Source organism: Diceros bicornis, chromosome 8, assembly GCF_020826845.1.
Source record: "Diceros bicornis minor isolate mBicDic1 chromosome 8, mDicBic1.mat.cur, whole genome shotgun sequence".
Lineage (NCBI taxonomy): Eukaryota > Metazoa > Chordata > Mammalia > Perissodactyla > Rhinocerotidae > Diceros > Diceros bicornis.
This window is the reverse complement of record NC_080747.1, coordinates 66,812,280-66,833,441: the sequence shown is the minus strand read 5'-3', so window position 1 is coordinate 66,833,441 and position 21,162 is coordinate 66,812,280. Positions and strand designations below refer to the sequence as shown.

Below are 21,162 nucleotides of genomic sequence, written 5' to 3'. Positions count from 1 at the left end.
CCTTTTCCACTTATTATTGGTTTAGAACCATTTAGTTTAAATGAGAAGAGGAACTGTATTAGTTAAGAAATGCGTTTGGCTGCAAATAGCCCAATACTATGGCTTAAGCAAATGGTTTATTTTTCTCACACTGCAAAAAATCTGGAGGTGACCACTGCTGAAGTTGGCTCAGTGACAGTGTAGTTGGATCTAATGTCTCTCTGTTTGTTTGTTTGTTTTAGGAGAAGGAGCAGCAACGTATGCATCCTTTACATCAAGGAAGCTCAAAGTTTTTCAGAAACACACCTCCCAATAACTTCTTCTTAAGCTTCATTGCTCATTCCTGAGTCAAGTCATACCCTGTCCCCCAGCTGCAAAGGAAGCCAAGAAAGCAAGGGACAGAATTGTCAAGACTGACTAGGACCAATCCTGATCCATGGCCTATGTCTGGGCATAGTGCCTTTGGAGATTGGAGTTCTGTTGGCAAGGAAGCAAGAAGGAAAATGGACATTGTGAAGGTAATTAACCCATGCCTGTCACAGGTCCTTGACTACTGACATCCTTCCACAGAAACAAGGAGTTTGGTACTTTGGCATATTTACATATTTTTTCCTCTTGCAAGTATAGCAAGCATTTTCTTCACTGTACTGTGTGGCATCTAGCCCATTGTTTTCATGGGCTTAAAACCCTGAGCTATTAAAGGGTAAGCCTGTGGTACTGCTGGGGGATCCATCCCTCCAGCCTTGAGGAGTGATTAACAGAAAAAGCTTTAAAAACATGGGCCATGTTCTATTTAAATGACTTAGAATTGGCTGAGTGTTTAATCCTTTACTCCTGCTGGGCCTTCTGTCCAGTGTCCTCACCTCATCGCTGGAGACAGATGACTTTCCTGGGGTGGTGGACCCGGGAAATGGATCATTACATTTTTCTCTTTAACTACACACTGGATAAGCAATCTGCTATTTATTGATTTAGAAAACTTCCTATCTTGGATTTAAGATCCCATTGAATGGACGGAGATATCTGAGGTTCTTACAAGATCTCATTAAAAAAAGAAGATTTTACAAATTCCATGGTCTAGATGTCCCAAGGTCAAATCCATATCCGGCACTCCCCAAATATTTTAATATGGAAGAAGTAGTTTCACTAAAACTGGAAGGAAAAAACAAATGGAGAAAACATCCTGAAGAAGTAACATGTAAGTTGAGATGTGTTCAGGGAAGGGGAACTCTGCCTGGGGGGTTGTGGAAGGGAGAGTCCATGCTGATTATGGACAAGCCCCTTGGGTCCCCATATCAGTGTCAATTGCCACTTGTTTCTTCACCTTGTTTTCCTCTGCTTCCCTGAGTCACAGTGAATTCAGAGCCTCCATTCCTGGTTCCCACGATTAGCCTCTCTAGTAAGTTTGCAGGGGAGGGTCTTCGTTTTATGCACATATAGCACAGTTGTATGTTGTACCATGTTTTACTACAGATCCCTAGAGTTAGATGGGTCCTAAAGAAGTAACTTAGTTTAGAAGGTCTTGCCTTCTCTTTTGCAAGATCCTCCAGAGATGGATGGTGTCTTCGTATGAACAGTCAAAGAGACTTTGGCAGGGCTGATCGTAACTACATTGACTGCAAACTAAATTTAAAAGCCCTGATAAATATATAATTGCACCTGGTAGTTTTCCAGGCAATGTACAAATAAAGAGTCCCAGACCTGTGTTATGGATACTTAAAATCGGAGATGAAAAATAAAGTGTAGAATAGTTGATGGTAGTGACTGTTCTAGTTCTTGTCTACAATGCACAGACTATTATTATTATTATTATTATTATTATTATTCAAGAGTGAGAAATGGAACAACTATCTCACCAGTTCTACAATGACCACCTCAGAATGCCTTGCTTCTTGCTCAGAACCTTTCCTTGCTTGCATTAACCCTCAACTTCGGAAATCAACCAATCCAAGGATGCACCTGCTTTTGATATCCTAACTAAGAACTCTAAGCCCAACCTGCAAGCTATAAAAAATGGACACTCACTTTCCTTAATGAGACACTGTTTCGGAATTTGTGTGGTGTTCTCTCTTGCTTCAATAATTCAATAAAACTCAAAATAATACTAAAAAATAAAACTCAGAGTTTGCTTATATCCTCATAAGGGCTTTTCCACATGGATAAATTAAAATAAATGCATCTTTTTTTTTTTTTTTGGTAAGGAAGATTGGCCCTGCTCTAACATCTGTTGCCAGTCTTCCTCTTTTTGCTTGAGGAAGATTGTCACTAAGCTAACATCTGTGCCAATCTTCCTCTCTTTTGTATGTGGGTTGCCACCACAGCATGGCTTGATGAGCGGTGTATAGGTCCATGTCTGGGATCCAAACCCGTGAATACCAGGTTGCTGGGGCGGAGCATGCAAACTTAACCACCCAACCACATGGCTGGCCCCTAAATGCATCTTTTAAGAGTCTGGAGGAAGATTGTGGGTGGGGCTTACGATTGAGGAGAAAGTCCACTGATGTTTGTAGGCAGTCTGGATCTGGTGACCAGGCAGTGTGATTGGGTACTTTTGAATGTCCTATCTTTCTCAATCAGGGTACCTACTTCTCCAGGTTCTTCCTGGTGTCCCCAAGGGAGCTTCTTCCAGAATCTTTTCTGTATAGGTTTACAATTCCTGGCATAAATATTTGTTGGATGATCAAAGGCCTGAATGCCAAGTTTCTCTGAGCCTACAGGAGACCCTTGACGTTTCTGAGAACCTCTCTGGAGATATTCAAGAATCCCCAGATTTGCAAACACTTCTGTGGCATATAATTCTCTCACAAAATGGGTATTTTTTCCACTGGCTGCAGCAGTCACTGAAATAGTTTTAGGATTCCCCTCTCCCCTGTTTTCATATAGAGCATATTGTGGACTCATTCAAGTCCTGGATCCAAGGTCATTGCCAAATTTAACATTCTACCCTTTAATGTATCCAAAATTCCCAGAGGAACTCAAGCCCCATTCCAATACCTCCAAGGAATCTGCAGGGAACTTCAGATTATGCTCCAAGTACTAGGTCTCTTTCATTCATCTTGCAGCATTTACTCTGATGCTGTATGATAGCACGTTGTTTATTTTGTGGCAACTGCTCTGGCCCACTGTGGCAATGTCCCCTTTGCTGCTTGTCTTGAGAGTCGCTCCTATGCGGCTGATGTCCACTGAAGGCACTGCTGAAGCTAGTACTTCTGTTGCTGATGCCAGCCAATACCTTTGCACAGGCTGCCTGGATGCCAATGCCTGGTAGTGAGGCCCTGTTATCAGGAGTGCTGGTTCCCAGGCCACAGAGCTGCCAGCGCCAGCGCTGGGATGCCTTTCCTCAGAGATTATAACTGTGTTGTTGTTCTTTTCCCCAGGCACCCTTCCTTCCTTAAGTAAGCTGAAGTACAAAATAATTCAAGATAGAAGAAGAATCAGAAACTGTTGTAGCATACAAATGTACGAAAGAAATGTTAAGGAGAGGTCAGTTTAGGCGATGTGAAAGGTCTGGTAGTCTTTACAATTATTGTATATTTGCTATGCCAAACTTGAAGAGCTTCTTACTTCTTCAATTTTAAGAAGTAATTGTATTCTATCCTGTGGCTAAATTCTAAAGCCAGCATGTAAAAAAAACTGAAAATAGACAAAGTCACTCTTGAAATTCTCTTCAATTGCTCAAAGACTAAGTATCCCTGGCCAACTCTACAATGAAGACTGAATGCTGTGTTTCAGTAAATCTAACACAGCTGGATTTTCCACTGGCACTGAAACAAACCATTACTTTTGTGACTGACTGCTAAATGTCATTGACTTGTATGTAGGGGCCATGTTGTATCAGAAATATAGATCTTTAAATACTGTAAACCTGTGGAATTCAATAAGATGTTCATACTATGAGAAGCATGAACACTGAAGCCAACTTAGGGAAAAAATGTGGTGCATCCACTCCTTTAAGGGAAGAATAATAATAATAAAATTAACATTTATTGAAGACATGCTGTCTGGCACTCTTTTAAGCACTTTATATGTATTAACTCATGTAATTCTTACAACAACCATGGGAAGTGTTTGCTGTTATTATACCCATCTTTTAAAAGTAAAACTGAGGCACAGGGAGGTCAGGTGCCTTGTGCAGTTAGAAAGTGGCGGAGCTGGAATTGGAACTCAGGCAGTCTGGCTCGAGTCCTGCTCTTAACTGCTTTGCTCTCCACTTTTAACCATGATTGCACCACTTATATGATCTTTTCTCGCCTTCTTTTTGCTCTGGGCAGGGTGGAATTTACCAATTTAAATGTTTTTAATGATGTAAATCCATTGTCTTTTCTTGTAGGAAAAACTCAAACTATACCAAAAAGTGTAAAGTATGTAAAGAGATGATGTCACGTGTTCTCGCCCTTAGAACAAATGTTAATGATTTGTGTGTTTTTTCTCCAGGATTTCTTTTATGCATGCACACACACATGTATTTTGTTTTTGTTTCTGTTTTTTTTGTTTAACACATATTTTACTCTAATTTCCTTTTCCACTCATCAATGTCATAGACATTTCTATGTCAGAATATAGAATTCCACCTCCTCCTTTTAAAGAGGTATTTTAGTAGGCACGTATTATTCCACTGCATGAATAAACCATAATTTATGTTTGCATATTTCCTTACTGATGGATATTCAGGTTTAAAAAAATTTTTGCTAGGTTTTTGCTATTATAAACACTGTAGCAAACATGCTCATTTGCTCTCCTAGTATTTTGCAGATTTATTTTTTGGCTTTAAATCTTTAATCTACATGGAATTTATTTTGTGCAGGAGGTGAGGTGGGGATTACAGTGATTTCTTGACTTTCCTCATTCAAATGATTACCCACCTGAAGAGATTCAGTCTCCAGGCACCCAAGTAAACACATTGCATCTGTTATAGGAATACATTGAAAATCGTAATGAGGGGAATCTTTATGGTGGAAAACAGTAGGTAGTGTGTTGGGGAGAGGTAGCAGAAACAGCAGGCTCGACCAATATGAACCAGAGCAGGGAGCTCTGCTTTCAGGTTGGAATGCTGCATTTTAATTAGCAATATTACTCCCAAATGTTTAGCTGCAACAGTGGGGGGATTAGAGACCCTTGCTTGCTCATCATAATTCAGAACCTGCACATCAGAGTGTCTAATTAGATCTTCTCTCTTTTGAAAGGTCAGCCAATAAAATTGTCATGTTGTGTCATTCAGGGTCTAGAAGTTACTCTGCTATAAGCTTGATGGATTTTTTTTAAGTTGAAAATGGCCTGTTCACGTCTAGTGTCTTTTAGCAACCTTTGCTAGACTAAGATTCTGGCAGGCCATCATGCAAAAGATCTCTGAAATCTTTCAGCCACTTAGAACAATTCTTGTCCTTTATGTTATTTTTCTTTATCACTTTGGACACTATGCTGGACAGCGCTTCTGTATCATTAAGCCATTTGGTATATTTTCCTATTCACAAGGAAAACAACATTCAATTCAGTCTTTGTTTTGGATTCTGGATTTGAATTGAATTCTGTAATTGAATATTACTTTCAATTAATTTCTGTGGAGAAAAAAACCCCACATAAGCTGTGCTCTTATGGAAATATTATCATCATATAGAAATTAATGGAGCTAGATTTTCTCAATTTTATTACTTGACTCTAAGTGAAGTAAGTTAGGGAGCTATCTTAATTCTTTTAAGCCACTAGGATCTTAATTAGAATTCTGTATGGGGTGACAAGTTCAGGACGAAAAAAACGTGAATTATGGGCAACACTTATGTATGACAGTTGCTGCTGTCTCGCTCCACTTACTCAGCCCCTGCTAGAGGGGCTGCCTCCTGGGTTCTTCAGACCTCACACCAGCTTTCTCCATGCTCAGAGCTGTTGGGCTTTTGGCCTAAGGATCTGAGACTAGGAGGAGGGGGTATTCAAAGCTGAAAATTATCATTACTTCTATTTCAGTTATATTATGAGTTAACTTAGCTTTTGTGGGAGTATCAAGAAAATCATATCACTACTAGTAATGATATTTTCCAAAGTGTAGTTGCATCAGAATCACCTGGGTGTTGAATCAAAATGCTGCTTGTTGGATTCCATCCCAGAGTCAGAATCTCTGGTGGTAGAGTTCGGGGATCTATTTTTAACAAGCCTTCTATGCTATTCATTTGTGTATTAAAGTTTGAGAACATTTGATTTATAACATTACTTCTATGGGAAAAACGTACTCCTGGTTCCAACCAATCGGCTTCAAAGTGTACCTTTGGAATTTAGTGTGTGGGCTCACCTGGGGCTCGCCTGTGTGTGAAATTAGTGGTCTGGATGGCAATCGCGTTTTAAAAGTGTACAGCTAACAACTAGTGAGTAGATTATGGCTCAGGGTATTCAGGTTAATTAAGTTTTAAGGTAGGGAGCTGGGGACTACACAAAGAGAGAATTCCTGCCAGAATTAAAACACAGAATGGATATTCAGCGGGAAGGTGAAGCTGTAAGAATAGTTTAAATGTCTGTACCTATATGTCAGCTGGTTACTCTGCCCCTGGAGATTTTGATAAGATAGCTCAAATCCTTTTCTACATCCCCTGGAATGTCCAATGCCCTTTCTAAGATTTTTGCAAATCATGGGGGACTTACCTTCCCAGGGTTGCTTCTAGGGGAATCTCTTCTTTCTGCTCTGCATCTTATAATGGTCCTTTGTCTCTGTTCCATATGGCAGGCCCCTTCTTGATCCCTCCAGCAATAAGGAGTTGTTTCATTAGTCAGAATCTTTATAGAGGATTGTGGAATCAAAGAGCAGGAGTCACATTGCCACATCACACATCATAGAATATAACTTACAGTCGTATATTAAACATTCTTGTCCTTAAAGGTATTTTTGGCCACACCATCACGAGGGTATGCCTCGCTGGTCAAACTGCTTCATATCATAGCCTGGCCTCTCTCCATCTTGCTGGCTCCCTGTCTCCTTTGTCTCAGCCATTTCTCCAGGCTTCCTCTCAGGAACTCCACATTCTTCTTACTCTTTTGTTCAGAAAACATCAACTGTCTCGAGCCCTCGCTCCCAAACTCACCCCCCAGGACAACCTTTGCATATCCAACACCAAGCGAGGTGCTTGGCTGAGCAAAAGGGCCACCCAGTCTTTTCTTTAACAGAATCCATCCTCCTTAGAATACCATTTTGGGATTAAATAGAATTTTCCTAAGATCTTTTTTTTTTTTTTTTTTTTTTTTTTTTTGTGAGGAGATCAGCCCTGAGCTAACATCCGCCAATCCTCCTCTTTTTTTTGCTGAGGAAGACGGCCCTGGGCTAACATCTGTGCCTATCTTCCTCCACTTTATATGGGACGCCGCCACAGCATGGCTTACCAAGCAGTGCGTCGGTGCGCGCCCGGGATCCGAACCAGCGAACCCCGGGCCGCCGCAGCGGAGCGCGCGCACTTAACCGCTTGCGCCACCGGGCCGGCCCCTCCTAAGATCTTTTATGTATTACTTTCATAGAAAAATTAATTCTGTCTAAGCTCTCCTGAATGCATAAAAGCTAAGAAAGAATCTTTTCTTTCTACATTAAAGAATCTTTTTTGTTGGGAGATGCTCCTCTGGAAAAAGTTAAGCAGGATTTTTATAAGGTTTTAAAAGGCAAGTGACATCAGTGCACTCCCATTAGTCAACTTCATCAGTCTTTACAATGCTATTACTAAGATGATTAGGAATAGATCATCTATATTTGTAGCCAAATAAATGAAAGCAGAATTATTTCCCACTTGCCAGCAAAAAGAGTGCTACTGATTCTAGATGATTGGCATCTGCAAGGCCATTCAGGGCATTCTGTGTCATGAATCATATTTTGAGAATAAAGCAACAGAGTTAAATTGTTTTCAGGATGGTTTGCTTTCTTGCTGTCTTATCTTTTGTGTATCTGAGAGCTTTCTGTTTTGCTTGAAATGGAAACTCATTTCCCAGATGAGAGACCATTTTATTTTAGTGCTCTTATTTTCTTGGTAAGTATTCTGAATTTTTTCCTATTAATTTCTATTTTTATGCACAGTGATTCTCAATTGGTGAGAAAATTATGATCTCATAATCTCTTTTCCTTGTACTTGCTGAATGATTAGCCTCATTTGCTGTGTGAGTTCCACTTCACGGTTATGAAATGATGACTCTCCCTGACTCTGGCTAAGCATGTTGGCTTGATGGCTTTGACCTTTTCCATGAAAACAAGGGAGATGAAAAGATGTGACATGTGTGTAAATTGTCACTCAAATGGGATTATTTTGGCGAACAGCTCGAATACATGCTTTGCTAAACTCCCAGAAGGTACCAGTGGAATGTTTTGTGTTTGGGGTTTTCTAAGGCATTTGAGAGTCTTGTTATTTTTAAGCAATGAGAAAAAAAAGTCTTGATTGGCCATTAAATACAAACAATAAATTTACATCCTCAGTCACAAGCTGTGTGAATAAATGCATCAGAGATTCCAAGAAAACCCTGTTCTCAAATGGTGTGGTTAAATTCGCTTCATCTGCACTGTGATGGATATTACTTCCACTGCACTTAATTGGGATAACTGACCAGTTTAGATTCAGAGCATTTCAGTGACTCCAAGGGATGTATAAATATCTCACCAAATCCATTTAAATGGTATTCTGGATTTGGTCAGGGGTCTCACTGTAGTAATTTGCAGGTGTGACCGATATTAACTTATAAATTTCCCATGACTGGTCCTTTGTTGATTTCAGGCTTCCCCCCGTTCAGTAATGATTGCTCAGCAAGCATATTTTACCTTCCTTCTCTGCAGGCCCTTTATTGCTTTGAGACGTGCCTCTGTGTGTGTGTGTGTGTGTGTGTGTGTGTATGTATGTGCTCATGTTTTTAATAGTAATACACGAGACAGTATTTCCCACTACAGCATATTCATATGAGCTTGTGGAGATATCTCTTACCTGACATATTTCTCTCTTGGCTGTGCTTTTAGTTAAGGGAACTTGGACTCTGTTTGATGGGATAAGCAATGACAAAACAATAGAGATGCTGTAGAAATATACACATCCTCTAATGATCTGTACAATATCACTCTTGGCTAATGAACCTGTGATATGATTTTTAGTAATCACCATCAGGGTGGGTTTGAAGTCCAGCATAATACCCCTGATGTATGGCTATCACGGAGCTGACAAATTTACATATGGGTGAAGATGATTAATTTTTAAAATTCTTTTTCTTTTTCGTGACTGAAAATGAGATTCTCATTCCCTAACATTAGAACATGGTCTTTCTATCATTTGTTCTTTCTTTTTAATCACTAAAATTTTAAACAATATTGTACAGGGTTGAATTTCTCACTGGTTAGTTTTTGACTCATTTCAGAGACTTGAAAACATGAATTGTGCTACAAACATGTAAGATTACTAAAGGCAGAACTGCTTGGCTTGTGTTATTAGTAATCTTTGTTCTCAGCCAGCATATTTCTGTTTAAATGAAGATCTTTAGGGTATTTCTTACTACTTCAGTTAGATTTAAACCATTTTTTTCATTAATTCATTCAAAATACATTTATTTATAACTAACTTTATTTTTTCAGCTTTATTGAGGTATGATTGAAAAAAATTGTCTATATTTAAGTTGTACAACATGATTTTTTAATGGTGTAAAATGTAATGATTTAATATGCATATACTTTGTGAAATGATTACCCCATCAAGTTAATTAATACATCCATCACCTCACATAGTTACTTTTTAATTTTTTTTAAGATTTGAACCATTTTGGCGGTAAACTTAATAAGCAGTAGAAGAGATACCTGTATGGTCTGTACATGTGGATGTATTTTTTTTTTTGTTAATAATGAAGAAGGAAGACATTTCTAACATTCAGTATCATTGATGAGCATTAAGATGCACATAAAACCTATCTTAATGAGATGAGCATTAAGACAAGTTAATATTGAGAACTTATTATAAGACAGTCAGTGTTCTAAGTGCTTTATGTGTGTATGAACTCATTTAATCTTCACAACTATCCTATGAGGTACATTTTTATTATCCTAACTTTAAAAACGAGAAACCAAAGGACAGACAGGTTAAATAACTTGCCTGAGGTCACTCAGCCAGGAAGCCGCAGAACCAAGATTTGGACCTTGGTAGAATCACCAGATTCAGGGGGAAACACACACACATAGACGCATACAGACACACACACACATGACACTCTTGCATTCATGCAGTACTTGTCTTCTTTTTGCGATATTTAGGACATACTTACACTAAAAAATTATTCATTGTTTATCTGAAATTCAAATTTAAATAAATGCCCTGTATTTTATCTGGCAGACCTAAGCCTCAACTGTCTTGCTTCAGAGCCCATGTTCTTAACCTTTATGCTAATTCTGCCTGAAAACCAGGCTTAACTGATGAATGTTGACTTTGCACGTCTTAGATCAATTCCTTTCTATATCTACTCAAAGTTCTGTTGTTCAGGAATGTTCTTCTTTCTAGAGGTAGGACTTACTGTCTATGATTGTTAGAATATGTAAGTTAGCACATATGTACTTTTAATTTGCTTTATGTTCAACATTGTGTCAAAGATTAATGAGATATGGTTTTGCCCCTAAAAGAGCTCACAACCGAGTAGATGAGATGGATATGTAAAAAGCTAATTCTATTACAGTATAATAATAACTTTGTTGGACTATGACCTGTTAACTCTCCCTAGGAAGTTTGGAGAAAGCATCACAGAGTGGGGAACATTTGAGTTGGTCCTTGGAGGATGAATAAGAGTTCACTGGGGAAAGAAACTATGGGTATGAAGGCAACAACACGAGAAAAGGCAAAGATGTGTGACAGTACATGGTGGGATCTTTTTCTTTTTAAATGTAAGGTACATGTGCTCTGCCTAGTAGTGGATGATGAGAATTGGAGAGTGGGATATGGTTATGACTTTAAGGACTTCAATGCTATACTCAGCAATCTTATCCTAGACAATTGGGAGCCACTGAAGGTTTTTAAACAAAGAAGTGATATGATCAGAGTAGCAGCGAGGCAGATAGATTGGAGAGGAAAAAGACTGTGGCTTTCATTCATTCATTTGGAAAGGACAGCTGTGGCTTAGAGATGTAGGTGAGTCATGTGAGTGGGTGAGTTTGCTCAGGAAAATATGCAGAACAAGGAGAGAGGAGGGCAATGATCAAGTCTTGGGAAACACTGACTTTTAGAAGTCAGAAAAAGAGAATAAAAAAGGGCAGAGAGTGAGAAGGAGAAGCAGGAAAGAACAATATGAAAACCAACGCCTGAGATAGTGTTAGGAGGACAATGGGTTCCTCAACGATGTCAAATAGTGTACAGGCAGAGATGATGCCATTGGACTGGACAACTGGACCATTTTAATTTATTTTTTATTCTTTTAATTTCAGCTTTAATGCACCATTTTTGAAAGCACTATTGACCACCTCTTCTCTGATGTGAAGTTTGCTACAGGTAAGGACTTAATTCAAATGCTCTGAGTTGCCTTCAAGCTCATATTGTGTAAGAATACATTTTATTTACATGATGTTCCAGCTTCTAAAATTCTTAATTATTGTGCATAAAATTAGAAAATAATTTACAGGAGAAATATTATGGTCTAATATCAATGTGGAATACTTCAAGGTATAAAGGAATTTGACTATTTCTCAGTGACATTGGAGAAAACTTGCTACCCACTGTTGATGGAATTCTCTTGGCTAACTTACTTTGCTGGATCTCTGCCTGTTTGCCCCTCCAGATTCTCCTCTCTTTGTTCTTCTGCAGGCCCAGGAAGCTGGCCTGTAGGTACTACCTTAAGGAGATCCCTTGCCTTCTGGCTTCTGGTTGGGTTTGACAAATGGAGGGAACTGACGGGACTTCTAAGAGAGGGAGGAGAGTGGAGCCCTGGCTTCCTCCCTGCTGGGTCACCACAGGTTGGCTGTTTCCCTCTCTAGAAGGCCACAGCTCCAGAGTCAGGCATGGACCTTTCCATAGAGCTCCTCTCCTGGGTTCTGATAACCCGTGCCTTATCCTTGCCTTTGCAGGCCCTAGGTGGTAATCTCTCCCCCTCAACCCACTCCTCTCAATTTACCAGCTCCATTGTATGGTTCTGTCTCTCACTGGTTTCCCTAAACCTTAAGCCCTGCCCACACCCTTGTAAACAGTCTCCTAATGGCCCAGTATGCGTGTGCCATCTATTTCCTGCTGGGACCCTGACTGATACAACTATGGACCCTCTTTTCAGAACTAGATTTAGGACATGGTAAGAGATGCTAACTTGGGAGACCTAAAGGAGGAAACTGCAAACTTCCTGATAGAGAGGGTGCTTCCCTAGGTCACTTATGTTCCACGCAGGAATATTGAAATTGTTTTTTTTTTTTCTTTTGGAAAGAGAGAGTAGATTGTCCTAAATCATCAGAGGACCTATGCTGGCTTTTACATGTTGTATTGGAGAGGAGAACAGCTCTATGCCTGTGTGTAAGTCCTTGAGGGTTCCTTGGGTCTGCAAGAGGATGTGGCCTAGCTGGTACTGGACAAATTAACCAAATGCTTAATCCACTTCCATCTGAGTCTCAGTCATACTACATTCACTTGTAAATTTTCTTTTGTTAGAGGTGAAATAAAATTAGAGAAAAATTGAAAAACAAATGGAAGGTAGTTTAGGATTGTATATCTCAAGGTGGTACAAATGTGGGAAGGAAAACAAATTGCATGAGTATGGAAGGAAAAGATCTGGATTTATGTTATCAATAAAATAAACTTGACCCCTCTACCTAGGTCAGACCTCCTGTTGCTTATTCTATTCACAATGCATTCAGATCCTCATCCAGAACATTCAAAAATTATCATCATCAAAATATGACGTTTAGAATCTATTTTAGATGTCCTTTGGACAGCTAAAGTATCTTCCCCTGCAATAAGGGGAAGATATGAAACTAAACACCCATTCATTTCATCTAATGATATTAGAATGCAGATGGATTATATAATGTAGGCATTGAGTAGGAAACAAATATATGTGAAACATTTTACAAACTATCCTACCCTATATACATGGAAGTTATTACAGTAGTAATCCTACTTTTCAATATTATACTATTATTAGGATAATCTGTCTAGTGCTATTTTCCAACTTTAATATGATTCTTTTAAGGAAAAATTCGAGGGCCATTTTTTAGTCAAGATGGCTTAAATTCAATCTCATTTGCTGCAGGGACTTTGTGATCTCCTGAGTTACCTTATAACCTTGTGCTTCTGTGAGGTATAGGACATATTGCAGGGGAAGATGCTTTAGCTCTAGAAAGGAAATCTAAAATATATTCTAAGTGTCACATTTTGATGATGGTAATGATAATTTTTGAATGTTCTAGATAAGAGGATCTGAACGCGTTGTGAATAGGATAAGCAATGGGAGGTCTGACCTAGGTAGAAGAGTCAAGTAAAATGATCTCACCGGCGTCTTAAACTCAGGTAGCCTCAAAGGCGTACAGGGTCCACTCCTATACATGTTCTCAATGGAGCTTCATTACACCCCACCTGGTGGAAAAGGAAGTAGAAGCTGTTTGAGTCTGGGTCCCCGGACTAGTATGCTCAAAACAAGGACTATAATCCAGGTCTCCTAACTCTCACTTTTGTGATAGGTTTTCCCAGCTTTGACTCTGGAGTTTTACAGCACTAATGGGAAAATTTGCAAGCATGTTGAGGGAGAATGAAGCCAAAGAGCCCAGGGCACTCTACTGTCAGTCTCTTAAAATTTTGTGACTGGCTGCTGATGAGAAAGAATTAATTTGGCAACAAAGCCACCATAAGGTTATAGTCATGTGAGAACCATGTAGTTGGAATCTAACCCAGTGTTATAATTAACAGATGCAGCAGGCTCCCTATCTGGATCTCGGGAGCAGAGGATAGATGTTGAATTCAGAGAGTGAAGGCTAATTTACATCTAGTATCTCTCTCCCCCTCACTTGTTTTCTTGATAACTTTTGCCATCAATTCAGCTATATTTGTATTTGATAAAGTGACTCTTACTACTTTAAATGCTCTAAGTAGTCAAATCTTTATTTTGACCTCTCTTTGGAAGTGTTTTGTAAACAAACAGAACTCCAAGACTCGAATAATAGTGCTCAATTGTAAAATTTAATGCAGTGAAACTAACAGTTATAGCAATGCTGCCAACCAGTTCGAGAAAATCAATAGTTTCCTAGTTGCATTTGTACTTGAGAATCGTTGTGGCAGTGACAAATTTACTGCTACAAACTTGAACTGTGAAGAATTAATACCAATCGCATAGTGTCCTATTCACACAGCTCTGGCTGCCCAGCTGGAGTAGGGAAGGATGCTCTGGCACAATTTTTATGGCTAATGCAAATTAGCAGATAGTTGTGGGAATAAAGTTCTCTTCTTGATCTATGGTGGGAGATAACTAGTCTGCAAGAGTTCATTTCAGACTGTAATTAGTTTATTCATTAAGGTTGGAGAATTCAATGACACAGCTGCATGAGGTACCATTGAAAGCTACCTGAACATATGGCAGAAGGATAATGTATATTTAGTTCCTGAAAGAAAAAGGCAAAATTGTACAGCTTTGTGCTTTTATTTTTTACATCCTGTAGTGATTTCCTGAAGGAGGGTGGTGAGTTGATTACACTCCAAACCTTCTAATATACATCAGATGGAAGGGAGTTATCTAGTCTCCTTGAATGTTGCATATAGTACATATAAATATATGTAACACATCCCCACATACATCCCTAGACATCTAGAAACATACACAAAAGACTGCTGTTCTTTGGTTCCCAGCAAGAAAGACTAATACCCATAACTATTAATAATGCTTCTATCTCCCCTTCTGTTTTTAGAGTTAATTATTAATCTAACAAGGTTTTAAGTCTGATTAGAGGTGCATATACAGAGGTGAAATGATTCTATTGGTTATATTTGACTTCTGCAAGACTTCTGGGTATTCATACATAGATGTCAAATTCAACTTTGTTTGTGAAATGCAAGTACTTGGATAGAGAGATTCTCTTAAATCTGTTTGTTTGTACTGTAGAGACTAATCTGACTTCAGATGTAGCCATAGTTATGTAAGGCTCAAAATTCATATTGCACTTCTCTTACAAAAACCAAGGCCTATAATTCAAGTAGGTTATAGGAAGAATCAAATATACATTGTTAGGAAGGAAGCCCAGTAGGTTGGAGAAATTGATTGGAGCAAAGCAAAACTGGGTTTGAACCATGACATCAAACCATTCTTATGTCTCTCTTTATGTTCTTTGTATGTCACCTATAAACATTCTAAATGAAAATGTTATTGAAGGAAAAGCATTCAACCAGGGAAACAAACAGGTATGGAACTGTGACAGATCCCTCATACTTTTGTTCTTGGCAATTGATTTACTCTATAATTAGTGCCAAAAGCTATTTATTGTCTATATCATGTGCTCATAAGACTATGATCTCTTCTTCTTGTGACTCTTAATCCAAATTGATGGATAACAAAGATGAAACAAAATTCTTCTGCCTAAACTAAGGTGTTGAGTTAGGAAGGAACTCATAAGAGTGCACAATAAGAAGATACTAGTGATTGCTTATTGGGCATCTGATTATAAGGAAGCTTTCCCTCCTATTTTGTGCTTTTCTGTATTGTATAAATTTTGTTAAAGTGTGTGTGTGTGTGTGTGTGTGTGTGTGTGTTTTGCTTTCATAATAATTCAAAGCCTTTCATTTTCAGGAATGTAAATTCACTTCTGTGCAGAACCTCCGGTTTGTGGTTGTGGCTGTGAATGAGAGGTGGTTGTGGGAGGCAGATGGTTGTAGGTAAATGGGCCGGAAGGGACAACTATAGCTGGAATGTGGTATGTTAGGGAGATGTTAGGGATCAGAGTGAGGATGGGATCTGAAACTAATGTGCCTGTCAAAGCAAACCCAGAGGCAAACTTAGTCAAGCAATGGGTCAAATTTAGTGAACGTATTAAGAATCAAATGATGATAAAATCAAGGAGTCAGGCTGGTAGCGTAATCCAGGATCTAGTCTGATGGTGGTCTGTGAGAGCTGAAATGAAGTGAATCAGGAATCAGATGGTACAGTGCTGGAATCAGGAGACCTTCCTAGATAAGGCAGCTTTCTACCTCATCTCCCAAAACTTTCATATCTTTAAATAAAATAATCCCTCTAATAAAGAGAAACCTACTCAAATGTACGTAAGAAGAGGGAAGTGGAAACGCTTGGATGGATTAGGGAGTATAGGCCTTGATTCCAATTGCATTTACAGTCCCTGGTGTTAACTTCAATATGTTACCGTAGAGAATGATGAGACATTTATCTGAGTCAATGGACAATTCTGCCATTTTAATTTTATTTTTACTTTTTCCTGTGGGAGTGAGGGGAAAAGCAGCAGAGTTCTGTGCCTCCTGGGATTACACTAATTTAACTGGTTATGTTGTGGATTTAGAGTCTAGACTTCTGTCCTTTGCACTGCGGGATAGTGAAAGCTGTTCCTCCCCAGAAAACGTGTTTGCTAAGGAATATCTATGTTGACTGATTCCTGATTACTCAACCTTCTACTGATGTTTTGTGTATGAAGAAGAAATAAAAGTTTATAATCTCTGCCTTTGCAAATTTTATAGCCCTTTTGAGGACACAAGAGATACAATCGTTCATCCATTTTTACATTTATTCACTCACTACCTATTCTAGATGCCATGTCTATCTCAATAAATGAGGTAGATACATCCTTACCTTCATGGAGATTACAGTCAAATGAATGACTTAAATGATGCAAAACTCTTCTACTTGCCTGCTCCAAATGCCCTACCTTCTTGCTGAAATCACTTTTTATTTTGCAAATGCAGAATAGAATAAAATTAAACAAGGCCTTGTAGTGTTAATTTTACAAGATGGTTTCAGCACATTTACTAGTGTCTGGTGAAGAATTGTGATAATTAAAATTCAGCTATACTAATTAAAACAAGTGAACAAAGGCTGTTTAATGTCCTTTTCCTCACAATTTTTAATTTCCTTTTTGCTTACTCCTGACTTTGCAGAATTCTGTAAGCCTCACTGGGGTTTTCCTGTCATTAGGGAAATTTATGAAGTTATGCAGCTCAGGAAACCTGAAGGAATTCTGTAAGAGTAATATTTGAATAAATTTAGGTTCTTTTGGGTCAACTCCTTTAAATCAATGAATTTAAACTGATATGTGTTCTGAAAGTCAACCTTTCATAAGAAATCCTCACCAATATTTATTATTTAATATGCTAGGGTTAAAATTGAGTCCCCTATGCTTCCCCAACTCTCCTCACGAATTAAAAGCTGTGTTTGTGGTATGAAATTGACTAAGTAAAAACTGCATAGAAGATAGAAAAGAAGAAGGAAATTATGCAAAATGCTAATAGGAGTTGTCTTTGGACGCTGAGATCGTGAGGTTTTTATTTGTTTACATTTTTTCTATATTTCTAAATTTCAAATTTAGCGTATAGAATATTTAGAAAACTACGATAATAGCAAGTGCTAAATGCTTTCATGAGTTGAGATTTCTTCCATAAATAGGATTTTTCTTTCAAAGGCAAGTCTCAACTTCCTTTCAAACAATCCATTCACATTTAGATGGAGCTATCCTTTGGCTCATTTTATTTGTTTTGTTTGTTTGTTGGTTTATTGTGGTAACATTGGTTTATAACATTGTGTAAATTTCAGGTGTACATCATTATACTTCCATTTCTGCATGGATTACATCATGTTCTCATGTTCACCACCCAAATACTAATTACAATCCATCAACACACACATGTGCCTAATTATCCCCTTCGCCCTCCTCCCTCCCCCCTTCCCCTCTGGTAACCACCAATCCAATCTCTGTTTCTATGTGACTGTTTGTTGTTGTTATTATCTACTACTTAATGAGTGAGATCATATGGCATTTGACGTTCTCCCTCTGACTTATTTCACTTTGCATAATACCCTCAAGGTCCATCCATGTTGTCACAAATGGCTGGATTTCATCGTTTCTTATGGCTGAGTAGTACTCCATTGTGTATATATACCACATCTTCTTTATCCATTCGTCCCTTGATGGGCACTTAGGTTGCTTCCAAGTCTTGGCTATTGTGAATAACGCTGCAATGAACACAGGGGTGCATGTATCTTTACCCATTGGTGTTGTCACATTCTTTGGATAGCTACCCAGCAGTGGAATAGCTGGATCGTATGGTAGCTCTATGCTTAATTTTTTGAGGAATCTCCATACTGTTTTCCATAGTGGCTGCACCAGTTTGCACTCTCACCAGCAGTGTATGAGAGTTCCCTTCTCTCCACATCCTCTCCAACTCTTGTTGTTTCCTGTCTTATTAATTATAGCCATTCTGATGGGCGTGAGGTGATATCTCATTGTAGTTTTGATTTGCATTTCCCTGATAGTTAATGATTTTGAACATCTTTTCATGTGCCTGTTGGCCATCTGTATATCTTCTTTGGAGAAATGTCTGTTCAGTTCTTTTGCCCATTTTTTAATTGGGTTGTTAGTTTTTTTGTTGTTGAGATGCATGAGTTCTTTATATATTTTGGAGATTTACCCCTTATCAGCTGTATGGTTTGCAAATATCTTCTCCCAATTGTTAGGTTGTCTTTTCGTTTTGTTGATGGTTTCCTTTGCCATGCAGAACTTTTTAGTTTGACGTAGTCCCATTTGTTTATTTTTTCTCTTGCCCGGTCAGACATGGTGCTTGAAAATATGTTGCTAAGACTGATGTCAAAGAGCGTACTGCCTATGTTTTCTTCTAGAAGTTTCACAGTTTCAGGTCTTACATTCAAGTCTTTAATCCATTTTGAGTGAATTTTTGTGTATGGTGAAAGATAATTGTCTACTTTCATTTTTTTGCATGTGGCTGTCCAGTTTTCCCAACACCATTTGTTGAGAGACTTTCCTTTCTCCATTGTATGCTTTTGGCTCCTTTGTCGAAGATTAGCTGTCCAGAGATGTGTGGATTTATTTCTGGGCTTTCAATTCTATTCCGTTGATCTGTGTGTCTGTTTTTGTGCCAGTACCATGCTGTTTTGGTTACTATAGCTTTGTAGTATATTTTGAAATCAGGGAGTGTGATACCTCCAGCTTTGTTCTTTTTTCTCAGGATTCCTTTAGCTATTCGGGGTCTTTTGTTGTTCCATACAAATTTTAGGATTCTTTGTTCTATGTCTATGAAAAATGTTGTTGGAACTTTGATAGGGATTGCACTGAATCTATAGATTGCTTTAGGAAGTATGGGCATCTTAACTATGTTAATTCTTCCAATCCAAGTGCATGGAGTATCTTTCCATTTCTTTCTGTCTTCTTCAGTTTCTTTCAGCAATATTTTATAGTTTTCAGTGTACAGCTCTTTCACCTCTTTGGTTAAGTTTATTCCTAGGTATTTTATTCTTTTTGTTGCAATTGTAAACGGGATTGTAGTAATTTATCTTCCTGCTACTTTGTTGTTAGTGTATAGAAATGCACCTGATTTTTGTATGTTGATTTTGTATCCTGCAACTTTACTGTATTTGTTTATTACTTTTCAAAGATTTTTGGTGGATTCTTTAGGGTTTTCTATATATAAAATCATGTCATCTGCAAATAGTGACAGTTTCACTTCTTCCTTTCCAATTTGGATCCCTTTTATTTCTTTTTCTTGCCTGATTGCTCTGGCTAGGACTTCCAATACTATGTTAAACAGGAGTGGTGAGAGTGGGCATCCTTGTCTGGTTCCTGTTCTTAGAGGGATAGCTTTCAGTTTTTCACCATTGAGGATGATATTAGCTGTGGGTTTGTCATATATGGCCTTTATTATGTTGAGTTACTTTCCTTCTATACCCATTTTATTCAGAGTTTTTATCATAAATGAATGCTCTGTCTTGTCAAATTCTTTCTCTGCATCTATTGAGGTGATCATGTGATTTTTATTCTTCATTTTACTAATGTGGTATATCATGTTGATTGATTTGCGAATGTTGAACCATCCCTGCATACCTGGAATAAATCCCACCTGATCATGGTGTATAATCTTTTTAATGTATTGTTGTATGTGATTTGCTAGCATTTTGTTGAGGATTTTTGCATCAATGTTCATCAGTGATATTGGCCTGTAATTTTCTTTTTTTGTGTTGTCCTTGTCTGGTTTTGGTATCAGGGTAATGTCAGCTTCGTAGAATGAGTTAGGGAGCTTCTCCCCTTCCTCAATTTTTTGGAAGAGTTTGAGAAGGATAGGTGTTAAGTCTTCTTTGAATCTTTGGTAGAATTCACCAGGGAAGCTGTCTGGTCCTGGACTTTTATTTTTGGGGAGGTTTGTGATTACTGTTTCGATCTCCTTACTGGTGATTGGTCTATTCAAATTCTCTATTTCTTCTTCATCCAGTTTTGGAAGATTGTATGATTCTAAGAATTTATCCATTTCTTCCAGATTGTCCAATTTGTTGGCATATAGCTTTTCATAGTATTCTCTTATAGTCTTTTGTATTTCTGAGGTGTCCATTGTAATTTCTCCTCTTTCATTTCTGATTTTACTTCTTTGAGCCTTCTCTCTTTTTTTCTTGGTGAGTCTAGCTAAAGGTTTGTCAATTTTGTTTATCTTTTCAAAGAACCAGCTCCTGGTTTTATTAATTTTTTCTATTGTTTTTTTAGTCTCTATTTCATTTATTTCTGCTTGGATTTTTATTATTTCCCTTCTTCTACTGATTTTGGGGTTTGTTTGTTCTTCTTTTTCCACTTCCTTCAGGTGCATTGTTAGATTGTTTATTTGAGATTTTTCTTGTTTGTTGAGATAGGCCTGTCTTGCTATAAACTTCCCTCTTAGAACTGCTTTTGCTGTATCCCATATATTCTGGCATGTCGTATTTTCATTTTCATTTGTCTCCAGGTATTTTTTGATTTCTCCTTTGATTTCTTCGTTGACCCAATCGTTGTTCAGTAGTGTTTTGTTTAATCTCCACATATTTGTGGCTTTTCTGATTTTCTTCCTATAGTTGATTTCTTTTTTATTTATTTATTTATTTTTCTCCCCCAAAGCCCCAGCAGATAGCTGCATGCCATAGCTGCACATCCCTCTAGTTGCTGTACGTGGGATGTGGCCTCAGCATGGCCGGAGAAGCAGTGCGTTGGTGTGCGTCCGAGATCCAAACCCTGGGCCGCCAGCAGCGGAGCGCGCGCACTTAACCGCTAAGCCACGG

General features: G+C 38.3%; 1 protein-coding gene across 2 annotated transcripts in view; it reads left to right on the top strand.

Moving 5' to 3' along the window:
- Positions 1 to 225: 225 nt before the first annotated feature.
- Positions 226 to 21,162, top strand: part of RASGEF1B (RasGEF domain family member 1B) — a 563,361-nt gene continuing 542,424 nt past the window's right edge. For both annotated transcript variants that reach the window (XM_058547356.1, XM_058547355.1), the window contains exons 1-2: positions 226 to 497; positions 11,375 to 11,438. The gene's annotated coding sequence lies outside the window, so the exon portion shown is untranslated. The remainder of the gene's footprint in view (positions 498 to 11,374; positions 11,439 to 21,162) is intronic.